The following is a 14,546-nucleotide window of genomic DNA, read 5'->3' as shown; positions in this document are numbered from 1 at the left end:
AAACACACAAATTAGAGGCAAAACAATAGCAAAAGTGTTCGGGAAAGTAGATACGTTTTGGACGTATCGGTGACCTAGCGGTGGCGGCGAGCATAGTCGTTCGACCATGCCGATATCGGCATCGGCATCGTTTGGAGGGCTGTGGTGCTCGAATCAAGGTGGGATTTGTTTCTTGTACGCCAAAAGTGATTTGAAACAAGTTTCGTGTTGAAGGTTAGGTAACGAAAGTTTGTAACTAGGGACCCTTGTAACTAAGCCCAAAATTATACTAGCGCCATGGTGAGGTTCTTTTTGATAGAGCTATACGGTTGGGCAAACTTTTTGACACTTTTTAGATAGGGTTCCTTGTTGTTACACGTATGGCATCATGTATGGAAAATTTGGGGTCATTTGGAGATGTTCGAAAAAATCACTTTGCTTAAACGCATGTCGTTTCGTCTCACTGAAACCAGCTTTTCTAACAAAGTGCTTTTTTCTACATTCTCTAAATGACCTCAAATTTCATACAGCTGATCTTCTATACATAGATAGATAGATTGTTTCGTTTTTACATTTTTCGAACTTTTTATTTCTCTTTATAATCCCCAATTGATTTTCAGATTTTGTAACAAGTTATGGCATAATGTATGGCATCATTTTCGCCCTAAATTTCAAATTTTGTGAAAATTTCCCTTTTAGATATTCCTTGTTGTTATAGATATGGCATCATGTATGCCAAATTTGGTTAGGTCTCACTTGAAACCAGCTTTTGTAACAAGTTAGGTTTTTTCGACCTTCTCAAAAGGGATTTTTTTTCTACCTTCTCTAAATGACCTCAAAAATCATACATACGATCTTCTATACAAAGATAGGTAGATTTTTTTGCGTGAAAAGTAATGGATACAACAAATCGGTGATGGTTTATCATTTTTGGCGTGAAAACTAATGGCTACAACAAATCGGTGATGGTTTATCATTTTTTGCGTGAAAATTAATGGCTACAACAAATCGGTGATGGTTTATCATTTTTTGCGTGAAAATTAATGGCTACAACAAATCAGTGATGGTTTATCATTTTTTGCGTGAAAATTAATGGCTACAACAAATCGGTGATGGTTTATCATTTTTTGCGTGAAAATTAATGGCTACAACAAATCGGTGATGGTTTATTATATTTTTCGTGAAAATTAATGGCTACAACAAATCGGTGATGGTTTATCATTTTTTTCGTGAAAAGTAATGCCTAAAAGAGTTTATAATTTTTAGCGCATGAAAATGAATACAGAAAACCGCCCTTTAGCATACTTAGAGAGTGGAAGGTAACCGCCGACAGAGAGAGAGAGGGGTTATCATGCCCGTTAGATCATACGACCAACGGTCGGCGGGCACGATCCGCGTGACATGGGCTAGACCAATCAGAGCAATGTTGCACATCTGCGAGAATTTGTGGAGGGAGAGGGCAAAACTGAGTAGTATCAAGAAACCAAGGGCACCTGTGTAATAAACAGACTAAGGGATTCAAATATGAGATTTAAAAAATGGAAAATGCGTGTTTTGTACAATGAAACCCATCTTGGCCTACCTCAAACTATTTGCAATACAAATATACATGAGTGTGAGAATTGTGGGCTCATTTAGACAAAGTATGTTTTGGGGAAAGCTTGTTTTGGGAAGGGCTTATTGTGGAAAACCATGCACCTTCATAGCTACTAGGTGATTTGAGAAGGCCTTTGAGAAGTGGTAATTTGTGGTAAAACTTGATTTATCTATGACTTATCTATGTTTTGAGAACTGGCAATTTGTGGTAAAGACTCCATGAGTATGTGCCACTATTTTTCGGAATTTTTTGCACATTAAATGACTCATTTAACTAGTTAATCCCATTTGTTGACTGTTTGTTGACCAGCCACTTGAGGGTATAACTGAGCATATTGCACTAGCCAGTATTAGCACTCAAGGGGAAAACTGAGCACACAAAAAATGCTAGTATATGACTCGAGGTTATACCTGAGTATATCTAAATTTCCAGGGTTAGACTCGAGGACGCGTGTTGCGGTGCAGAAATGGAAGACGTGCAATTGTTGATGCGTAGACGCGGGTCGCGGTGCAGAAGTCGAAGACGTGCAATCGTGGACGCGTGTCGCATTGCAGAAGTCCAAGACGTGCAGCGGTGGACGCTTAGGACGCGGGTCGCATTAACCACCCCTCGCCTTTATAGACGCCTCCTCCCACTATCTCTGTCACTCTCACTCGCCCACGCAACGACGCCTCTCTCACGTCCCATCATCTTCTCCAAAGCTCCCAAGCAAAAAACCCTCTCCCTCTCCCTCTCCTCTTCCGGCGAGATGGACAAGGAGAATGCCAATCCCATCGTCAACGGCGCCATCGGCTCCAAGCGCGACGCCTCCCTCTTCGACGCCGTCCCCTCAACGGACGTCGCTGTCGCCACCGGTGCATCGGAGGCTGCTGCCGCCGGCGGCGGTCAGATCCCGCCGGGATTTGACCCCTATGAGCCGGTGCCGTACGTCCCGCCCCCGAACCCCTACGACACCTTCCTGGAGGACCCATGGAACGAGGTAACTACGGTTTGCTTCCTTTTTTGTTTCCCATTCCTTTTTGAACCCTATTTTTGCTGGTGTAGATGGATGAGTATTGGGCTAATATTTGCGCCGATTTTATTCCATTTTGTTTTGATCACTTCTTGATTTCCTGTAAGATTTGGGGTTCGGCCGTTCGGTTAATTTATGCAAGTAATAATTGGATCTCAATCAGTTAATTTATGCGAGTAATCATGGGATCTCAATCAGTTATTGTATGCACTAATCAAAAGATATCAACCGTTTAATTTTGCAAATAATCTGGAATGTGTTCAAGTTCAGATCTGGAATCTGTTTCTTTGCCTATGATGAATCGTTGGGCACAAATTTTTACGGGGAGGGTTCAGCGAACCATTGCTATGTACAAATCTGTTGTGCATGAGCTTTGGTTCGCTAACACCTTCCCCGTAGATATATAATCATGCCCACTCTAACCGAGGCTGACTCTGTTTTTCCTAACTTTGTTATCATGCACGTTCGTCATCGTTGCAACTCATTCACTCATAGTTTCTGTTTGATATGGATCAGATGTACGGCAGCGACGTCGGCGGCGACGACGAGGAGGAGGACGTCAAGACTCGCCGAGTGCTTTGCGGAGGCTGCAGGTCGGCCGATACATCTCCTACTTTGCCAAGGGTGTCTACGAGTGCCCTTCGCACCGGGAGACTCGGCGCCACGGACTTCAACTGCCTCGTCACGCATGCCGAGAACATCAGCAACACCTTCCCCAAGGTCGGCACGACGGTGAACGTCTACTCCTTCCGCGCCAAGCACAGGGCGCTCGGCATGCACCTCCGCGACATGCGGCGGGTGGAGATCTCCGCCGGGCGCATGCCTCCGCTCAAGCCCAAGGCTCCCAAGGGGAGCAGCAGCAACAAGTGGAGGGAGAGCCAGATGGGGTAGGCGGAGTCCTGGACGTGTGCTGCTGCTGCCTCCCATTTTGTTGTTGGGATCTCTTTGTTGTTAGCTAGGGATCCCTTGTTGTTATGTTGTTAATATGATGGTGCTGTGAAGAACCTCGAACCTGTTACTATGTTGGCTGCTGTGTATGCAGCTTATTATCTAGGGAGGGATCCCTATTATCTATCCCTATTCTACTATATTTTGTTGGTCTTTGTTTCTCGATTTACTATGACTGTGTTTATCGTACATTACCCTGGAGATTTGCTTCTAGATTTAACTACATACATATGGACCAGAGAGAGTACTAGATTTGCTGCCATATTGGGCAAACAACGAGGGCCAAAAGGCACAAATAATTGAAGAAATACAGAAATGCAAGCTTCTCTAGATTTGATACTATTTTGGTGAAAAGGACAGAGAGAAAAGAGGGGAAAAAGATGCTCTTAATAATGCCAATTTGGGGTCGAGAGAGACAGAACCCGGCTCCTGCTCACGTGCAACCAAACGCGGTCTCGTCCTGTCCCACGCGGTCCCTTTCTACCAGCCCCACGCGACTCGGCCCCACACGACGCGGCCCCACACGTGACAGAACGGTCAACTAAACGGGAATCCTGCCGTCTGAGCTGCTTCTGCGGGTTTCAAACAAGGCCTTGGAGAAAACTGAGGAAAAACTAAGGAGCTGGGGAAAATTGAGCACAACTAAGAACCCGAAGGCACGAAAATAGAAATCCCACATACAAATGATCCCACAAAAAACATTAGGCCCAGACCAGACCATTAGCGATGCACGATATGGCAGTTGTCCTATACGATTCATCTTCCTATCGTCCGTCTAATTTCCTACTGCCAATCCTCTTGAACGTGCCAGATGTTTGTTGATCCGATTGATCACACAAGGAAATGAATGAGGCAATGACCAGGGTTAGTACGGGCAACTTGGACTCCTACCCCTGCAGCAGAGCGCGGGCCAGCCGAAGACACTACAGATGCCTCTACAGATGCCTCGTGGGCACGACAAAGGCAGTTTGAAGTCAAGTTCAAGCCCTCTTTTCGATCAGGTGAGGTGCTACATGCATGTATTTTCTCTTCTATAATTATTTTTTATTAAATAGTTTTTCCATAGGAGAATTGCGATATCGATTCATTATTGATAATTGAACATAGAAATTTATCAATGTAATAGAAGTATTGATAAATTAGTTTACATTTTTGGGTTCAAAACTATTGAATTCTATGCATGCATATTGGCATGTTATGCTTGTGGTATAGAGAAATAAATTTTGTCTAGTTGCCCCACCCTTGCGTAAAATTCTAGATTCGCTACTGATGTACACAGGTCCCCACACCCGCTGGCCCACACGGCGAGACGTGCACTGGCAAAACGCTGAGAAGCCAGGGTTTGCACCTGGATTAATCTGTTTAGGTAATTCATCAAGGGGAGTAAAATATATGTGATTGACTTGCATAAGCAACCATCGAAGTACCTATATGATAGGTTTCATTTTTTTTTAAACAGAAGGCTCGACGAGCCCAGCTTTGAATTAACAAAGCCATCAACCGGCCAGGAGCACGCAACAAAGAAAAAGAAGAAAAAAGAAAAAACTGGGAACACAAGCTAGAGATACAAGTCCAGGTGGTGAAGAGCTAAAGCCTACAACAAGGCAGACCGGGGCCGGGCCCTAAACTACGGGTTCTTCGAGAACGCCCAAGACTTCGACAAAACACCGGCGGCTCCCCGAGACGCCACTCCGCGGATCTGAAACCATGTAGGACTAGCACACTGAGCAGCATGTCGAACAGAGGACCTCCAACACCCCGAGAGCTGGCTAACTACGCTAGTGAAGCCGGAGAACCTCCAGAGCTCGAAGGGGGAAACTTCATGACAGCGCCTCCAGGAAGGAAAATGGCGCTCGCGAGCGTCATCGTTGTCGGCACGGACCAGTCTGTGCGGTGCTTTCGCGGGAGCTTCGGCACCCACCCCAAGAGAACTCCTAAGTCTCAGCGCATGCCATCACGACAAACCACCAACTGCTGAGAAACACCGGGGTGCCTCCTGCCACGACGCACCCACAGACAGCCACCCTAGGCTCGGGAATGGTCGCGCAAAGGGGAGACACACCGTCTATATGAAGCCGGGTACTGCCTGACGCATGGCCTCAACGAAAGGGGCTTCGAGGAGGAGCTCGGAGGATCGCTAGTAACTAGGGTAGCAGACAAAACCCAGGGGCAGGCAACCGGCGACAAGATGAGTGTCATGGCCACGCCTCCAAGAAGGTTAACGGCGTCCAAGGACGTCGTCGTCGCCGGCAATGGCAAATGCCTTGCATTGCTTTCGCAAACACCCCATCGAGCTCGCAAGCGTCCCTGTAGGACAAGGCGTCCAGTGGTGCCACACCAGACCTGCAGGAACAAAACCGAGACACACCGTCCCCCGGTAGTCAAGGGTGGCCGGAGGAAACGGGAAGGCGGTGACGGCGACCGCCACCGCACCATTGGAGCACCCCCTCCCAACCACCAAACCCTGCCATTCTCCGGCCGGAGCAAACCAGAAATGGCATCTTGGTCCCTACCAAGATCGAAAACAGAGGACGCATGAGCACTGCCAGCCCGGCCAAACCCCAGCGACGGCCTCGACCCGCACCCTCCTCTGCCGTCGGGGCACAGGGCAACACACGGTGGCCCTGGACGGGACCCTTCGGGACAACCCAGCCCGAGCCAGACCACGCTCGGCCCAGACCTAGGCCCGCCGGCCCAGATTAGGCCCGCCGCCGCCACCCCTGGCCACGGCCGCGCCGGCGTCCGGGACGCGCCAGCCAGGAGCCAGCCGCGCCGCCATCCCGCCGGAACCACGCAGACCTCGCAGGTAATTCTAGATGGTCTGACATAATTTTCATAAAGGATGTTTATGCGCATAAAAAGACTTTCTTGGGTGATGGATCAGTTTTCAGGTTATCTACCGTAAACCTGCTTAACCATAACTAGATATTTTTCCTGGAGGTCAAGTCCTGGAGGTCGAGTCGTGGCAGATTAGCTAATCAGCCATTAGAGGTGCAAAAGACCTTTCCCATAGACTCTGATTCCTACTGAACTTTCATTTTGACAAGATCTCTTTAAGTTTCCGTGTGGCAGCATTGCGTCATTAAAGTTACTGTTGGGCATGGTGCTAAAGAACGATTAGTTGTATGTATTGAAGTTAGGCGTTTGGGAGCGACAGTAGTATAACGGCCCATTCACTGTTGCTCTTACTCTAAAATTATGGTTGTAGTGTTGTTGCAGTAGCCAAGCCACGGTGAACATCTTGAATTATGGAAAATTGCTCTTACAAATATTGAAGTTTAGAGTTAGGTTCACTAGGAAGTTTTCGTTCAAAAATCCTAACCTTGGAACTTCTACAAAAGTTCATGTTTTCCGAGCAGTACTTAGACATGCAGCTGTACCTTTATTTTTACACAACAGTGAACACAACAGTTCCATGCCTTCAAACAGCACGTGAAAATTAAAGATACTCCGAAGTAATAGAAAAGGTCAACCCGGCGGTACCAACTAGCGACCTCGCGAATCACAAAGACCGCAGGAATCACAAAGACTGATGGGCGCTTCTAGGCATCGGACGTCTGATCCATGCTTCGGATCGGACCAGTCCTTGGCCATCGGATGAGCAGCATTTTGGCCATGCGATGAAAGCAGTCCAGCCGGTAGCAAACTATTACTCCATGCATGGAATAAATGGCCCCGCAAACTGCTCCCGTAAAGTACTGGGTTTAATCCGGCCAGCGTTTAATCCGGTCATTAACTAGCCCCCGATTAATTTGTTGTTTGAATGCATGGAAGCAAATAATCCGGCGGCTAGAAATTCTGTACGAAGCATGGAAGCAGAAGGCACGAAAGCATTGTTCTTGATGCATGGAAGCATCATTTTCTGGGCGTTCAAAGTCAACCGTTTCATTTCCGAGACAATCAAAAATGCTTCCCATGCTATTGGAATTTGCTTCAAATACAAAAAACACGTATATAACTGATTTTCACTTCAACGTAGCAAAGTTAATTATGTTTCCATCGATGGGACAATTTGCTTCCATACCTAATGAAACATGCTTCGATGGCATGTAAACTTTCTGTTTTACATATTATCACTAATCATGGATACAAAATCATGTTTCCAACAACTTGCTCCTGTGCTTCCGAAGGAAAAAATTGCTCCGATCAATTCGAAAATATGCTTCCACGTGGAGCGGGTGACAACAGCCTCGCGCCACTGTCGAGGTACATGGATATCTTTATGGAGCTCCTCGATAGCGATGCCGACCTCGGCGAGGAAGTACGGTTAGGGAGATTTGCTGAGGTACACGATGATGTTGGCAAGGAAGCGCGGTCGGCGAGATCATGATGGCCGAGGTACTCCAAGATGTCGGTGAGCCGCTGGGTGGCGAGGCCAAGGCCTACTCGAGGCGATAAAGCATAGCGAGCTACCGGGGGAAGTCGCCCAAGCCGCTCTGGAGCAGCGGCGGCTCGAGGCCGGGCACGGAAACACCTTGGGCACGGCAGCGGGGGCTCGAGGCTGGGCACGGCGTCGAACACCTAGGACACGGAAGCGGCGGGGCCGATGACTTGGCTGATGTGCAAGCCAGCCGCCGCGAGCTCAGCCATGGGCGCTCGGATCAGGCGTATGGCGGCCTCGAGCGCCGGCAGCGTCGCCTGGATGTCCTCGAGCCGATGCCCCAGACACGCCAACTCCTGCGCCAGCGCACCAGATCTCTCCACGCCGGCAGGCAGCGAGCGTCACCGCCGTGGTAGGGGAGCGGGGAACCTGGTGGGGGTGGGGTGGACGGGGTAGGAGAACGTGGGGCTGATCCTACAATTTATAGGGCAATCACCATACGTAGATTGGACTGCAGCCATCTCACGGCTGAGCATCCGTCCGAACGAAAAGAACGATCGGACGACAGACTAGAATACTTTCCCAAGATAGAAGGCACTGCAAAATCCAGTGCGCAGCCACAAAGCCTGTCCATAAAACACCGTCATTGACGCGGGGGTACGCCACTAAGCACGTGCTTATCAGGCTGCTTGTAGCAATGAAACGGCCGCTGTGCACCGTTCTAAATAATTGATGGTTGTAGTATGTTTCCTCTGCACTTACTGATGTATTGTGGCGGTGTTTCATGCCCTACTAGAAGTATCGCTCCCTTTGCCTCCAATTCCCATCGAACCTATCTCTGTGACTATTAGAGCCAAGGACGACAACACCACCACGACTCATCGAGAATAAAAGCAAGGTGAAACATATGTACTCCCTCCGATTCATATTAATTGACTTCAATATGGATGTATCTAGAACTAAAATGTGTCAGATACATCCACATTAAGTCAATTAATATGACCTGAGGAAAGTACTCCTTACTAGTATTGTGGCGGTGTTTCATGCCCTACTAGTGCCAATATATATATAGAAGCAGTAATAATGAAGTTCAGGTGACCACATGATTTTCTTTAGGCCCCATTATATATACCAGCTAGTGCGTAGGTCCTTGGTTGAGGGCCTTGAGGCAGATCAAAGCCAGGAAAAGGCGTGTCACAAAATCTTCCACGCTTTAAATTCCACAATCCCGGAGACGACTCTGGACGTCTCTCTCCCCCAGCGTCCCCAGCTCGCCGCCGTCAATCCAGCGGATTCCACGCCTCCGGCGTCGGGAGGTCGGGGAATCCCCGAATCGCGGTGTGTATATAGGGTATGTTAGGGTCCAGATCGACGACGGTATGGAGGTGGTGGTGGCGTCGTTTTGGTTTTTGGTGCAGGAGTTCGTCCCATCCGGCGATGGTGCTCGATGGAGTGCTGCGGCGGAGCTCTTGTGTCTTTCGCGCTCAAGGGTCTCCGGATCTGCGACGTGCGGTTGTCCCCGGCCGGTTCCTGTGTGGTGGAGGAGCCAGATGCAGAGTTCATCGAAGATGGTGGTGTGGAGCGGCGCGATGATCTCGGCGTTTGAGGGTATAGGTCCTTTGGGACCGGTGTCCAGTGACTTCCCAGTCGCCTGGGGACTGTCTCCGATCTAGAGTTTGAAGGGGGGCAGCGACGGCAATGGCGCGCCACCGGCTCGTCCTCCATGACGATGTTGTCAAGCTTCAGAAGGACTTGGTTGTAATTTTTTGTTCTTGTGAATCTTTCTGTAAATTTTCCGTGATATTATCATCATCTTTTCCGCAAAACAAAACAAAATTCCACAATCCCGGTCTATTTAGGACCCCCACCTGTTTGGCGAACCGGGTACTGGGGTACTACAATCCCGGTTGGGATAACGTGCTACCCTCACTGACAATGAGGACCCACGTGTCATATCCATCTCTATCCCCAAATCTTTACAGTAAACCTACCCAATCCTAGCGGCCAGTCCGATGTGGCATCGTCAGCGGTGCCGCTAGCCGCGTCGCTAGTGGGCGAGCTAGCTAACCGACCACGCGACAGGGGCCCGTGAAGGGGTAAGCTGGTCGAGCGCGCGGGCGCTTATGCAGGGCCATGCTGTGGCGCATGCAGGCGAATGCTAGCGGATGGCCATGGCTACTCCTCGAATCACTGACGGGTGGTCGTCGGATGCAGCGACGGTAGACGCGCTAGTGTTTCTATCGGTGAGCCTCGGATGGGCGGGTAGAGCAGGGTCTACGACAGTGAACGCTTGCGAGGCGGCGCACGGTCACACGCACGACCAGATGCACCGAAGCTACCAGTCTACCACAACGCGAATTTGAAAATGCGTGCTTTTTTCGGCCGGTGTGCTGCACATACATGATACATGACTCCCTTGTCCGCTCGATCAAGGCGAAGCGCCGGCGCTCTTGCAGGCATGTGATCGAGCGGGTGATGTGCAGCTACGTGCGCGGGAGCTGCCAACTAGCTGTCGAATGACGCCGCGTCGGGCGCGTGCACTCCCCAGCTGCGCCGCGCCCATCACGACATGACCGACGGCACGGTTGCGGAGGACGGTGGGAGGGGATTGGAGTTAAAAGTGAAGAAGTTGAATATGGTAGGTGGACCATGTTTGTAAGTGGGAGTAGCTAATTATGTGGATTACGTTGGATTTTATACTTTTCTAGCTTACTTGCTACATCAGTGAAATCCCAGCTCAAACAGGTCCAAAATAGGTCAGCATTGGTGAATTCAGAGTGCCAATTTCAGGCATTCGAAGTTCAAAGTTTGATTTAACTTTTGCCTACGAGTTTAAGTTTTATTTTAGACCTTTTCTGAAGGAAAACCATCACCGAACCGAGGAAAATTCGTCCTAAACGGAGCAGCGGAGGAAACAAAAGGATATTGTGTTCCTACACATCCCTCTCAATGGTGCGAAAAGGACACATGCACATACAAAGGAATTTCTGCTTCATCCAGTCCTCCAGTCTAAATTAATTGACTCAACTTTATCTATATACGGATGTACCCAGACGCGTTTGTTAACTAGATACATCGATTTAGTGAATGGCATCCCATTTGGTACGATTAGTTGAGTTGCTGATTTTTTACATTGGGTGTCCCGAAATTGGTGTTGTTCGGGCTATGTAGCCGAAAAAGAGATTATGTATTCTCGATGGAATCTATCACACATTATGCTCCTAAAGCACCAGAATCAACGACAACAAGAACTCCTCCAGCTGCCGTTGGAGCTCAGCATCACTATCTCAGACTGCCGAAACTTCATTAGCAGAGCCTTTTTCATCTTTCCGTGTCTTTTCATCCGAAAATTGGAACTACCAAGCGCTATCTTTCGAAGAGAACGGGTCAGCTTTAGCTTGGGACACCTAAAAGTAAGTATATGGCATGTGTTTCTTTTGATTTCACTCTCACTTCATTCTTTCAAAAATCATCAGAATGTTGCTCCAGGAGCTCTAGTAACTAGTATAGAATTCTAGATATGGAATTAAGACTACTCATAGTGGGAGTAACTTCACTAGTAACTAAGTGTCCAACTCAGCAAATTTGCTTATGTGGCAGTGAGTTAATGAGGAGAGAGGAGGATGGAGTAACATAGCTAGTTACTGTAACATCACACTTCTCAAAATACAATGAGTCTATAAGCTAATTAATGAAGACATATATGATACTATTTTGATGTTACTAACCACTATAAAGGTAGGTAGTAACATGCACCCACTATGACTAGTCTAACACGTCCTGGCGAAGGTCCAACAGGCTCCAGTGGAAATCAAAGAGAATGATGAGGAACATGTTCGGAACGAAGACGTACATTAAAGATGTGCCACTACCTCGTCTCGGTCTGTACAGCTGGCAAGATTTTTTCTACCAGAGAAACATCTTCAAGATCATGGGCACCTCGCCATTTGAGCGATAGCATTCCATCAGGTTCCACGAAATCCGCACAGCACGCCACATAATGCAATCTATTTCTGCAAACGCAGGACATCTAGAAGCATGGAAATCGTCGTGTGGCCTAATGTGCATGCCAACTGAACTAGCAAATGGGTATGTGTTTAACCATGTGCAGCACAAATGCTCATTTCGTTCCTGTTGCCTTCCATTCCTATTCCATCTAATCGACAAAGAATTGAGGTGGCCATATTGATCTCTTGACAAGGAAGAATGAAGTGGTATATATTGAGTCATTGAACCTAGGAGCTTCAGGTACAATTGAGCGTCATAATAACTAATGACAGCCTCAGAGTTTTGGTGGACTTAATTATCACATATCTACTAGAATATAATGTTCCTTGGGCTAGTTTGGAAAAAAATAATACAAACACACATAAAAGCATACACCAGCTATACATATATATACCGAAATGACACACCATCGATATGCCCACCGTATGCATTGCCACCTTTATTTGACAAATTAAGGTTTAAGAAAGAGCTAAGTTTTGAGTTTGAAAGTCACGCAAATTCTATACAATAAAAAGTTTGCACATGAATATAGAATTATAGACTTCAAGTTCGCTATCGTGAGGGATGTCACTGCACACTTTTTTTTAGAAGAATAGATCGACACACTTTCTAAACCCGCAAAAAGAATATAGATACACATAAAGCACCTCTAAACATAGGTACAACGGGACCTATATGCCTCGCATACTTGTTAGAAAGGTGGCATCAAATGAAAGTTTCAACTAGAAATGCATATACAATGGTAACACTGAAAGGAAGCGTCACCAAGCAGTGCACTATTCTGTTTACCCCCTCTTGGTTCAGAGTTGTGGTTCTCGTACTAGGGTTCCGGCCAATATGATTGAGGGCGCGCCATGATTGAGACCTCACAGTTCATTCCAGTAGTAGGGGGTTTAAGGCCTCTGCACACAGAATCTGAAATTTAACAAGTGAACCCTGAAATTTACAGGCCTTCTGAACCTACCAAATATGCTTGAATCTGACAGCTAGTGAACTCCAGTCTTATCAATCTTATATTCTTGCACTGTTTATTTTGTGTTGCCGTTGTGGGTACCAGACTTATGGATGATGTATTCGTGAATGATGATGCCGTGATGGCTTTATTTATAAAGCTGGGCCATGGGCCTTATGTTTAACATATCCTTCTAACAGAGATACATGTTGTACCGGAGCAAACCCCTTGTTTAACATCGAGAAACTTGTAAATCTATGTGCTAATAAGTACTGCAAGGCATCAACTGCATTCTTCTATGTTCTGACGAGACACATACAGGAACCAGGTATCTTCTATTGTTGCTGCTTCAAGCATCCTGAAATGTCTGATCAAATATACATCCTATAATCCATATCTTCAACAAAATTTCATAGAATTTGGTGGAGAAACAAAAAATGAATGCAGAATGCAAACTATAGTTTCACAAGGTTGCAAAGGGAGATAGACCACCACACTGAATTAACATAATGGATATAACTAGCTGGTGGAAATATTCGCAAAAAAAAAGAAAAAACTAGCTGGTGGAAATAACAGCAATGGACCAACTCATGCGGGTTCCCACTCTAGACTCATGTTCCATGCTGATGGAGGAGATCATCAAGGCTACATCTGTGAAAGTCAAGTCGGGTTGCGGTTGCTGGTTGCGACTTGTGCAGAGGATGCCACTCCAGCCACCTGTGGTCCAGGGTTGCAGTGGAAACAAAAAATATCCGCTGCCTGTTGGACGGAACCAGGTGTATAATCAAGGTTTCTAGATTTGTTGGAGGTATATATCTTCCAATGTTTTGCCATGAGTGCCATGTAGATTAATATTCATCCATGGGTCTAGAGAAATTGACTGATAATATTGATGTGGTGATGGTACAGCAAAAGAGCACACGAAAACAAACTAAGAACTACTAATCGAACAAGTGACCAAACTATAGACTAGGTATCTATTTAGAACTGCCCCCCTTTTTTTAGCCTTGTCCTGACCTCTGCATCAATAGATGCACACAACCATTTATTTAAAACAAAGTATCAAATATTTATAATTCTTACAATTATGGACATGCTAAAGTTGAGACATGTATCAACCAGCGAAAGATGAAAAGCAACAAGAAACTATTCATCTTGAATTCTCCTAGTATGACACCACCTAGTAGCCTGGAAATAGCAGTCAGATGTAATCGTTAGGAGCCGATTACACCCAGTAGCCATAAATTCCCGCTGGTCATCCGGGAGTAGATATGCTCATAACTGTATCCAATGCACAAGAATAACCTGCAAAAAGTTAATTTTCTTTTGACTGATAAAAATCATACCATTCCGGCATGTCCATATGGACCAACAAATAGCTGAGACGCTAATACAAATGCGAGCTTTGTCCAGTTTTTGCACACCATTCAACCAATTACCAAATATATTAGTAATATTTGCAGGTGGTGGAATATTATAAGTAAAGAATATCATGCGTCAAATAAGTTTTGCAAAAATACATGAAAGGAAAAGGTGATCCACAGTTTCATTTGCATCACAGAAATAACATTTCTGACAGCCATTCCAATTTCTCTTTGACAAATTATCCTTTGTTAACAAAATCTTAGTACTTAAAAACCACATAAATATTTTAATTTTTAAAGGGATTTAGAACCGCCCCTAACAATGTATACGCAAGCATTCGAAGCACCAAGCACTAAACTATATG

Source organism: Lolium rigidum, chromosome 5, assembly GCF_022539505.1.
Source record: "Lolium rigidum isolate FL_2022 chromosome 5, APGP_CSIRO_Lrig_0.1, whole genome shotgun sequence".
In the NCBI taxonomy this organism is placed as follows: Eukaryota; Viridiplantae; Streptophyta; class Magnoliopsida; order Poales; family Poaceae; genus Lolium; species Lolium rigidum.
This window is presented reverse-complemented; position numbering follows the sequence as displayed.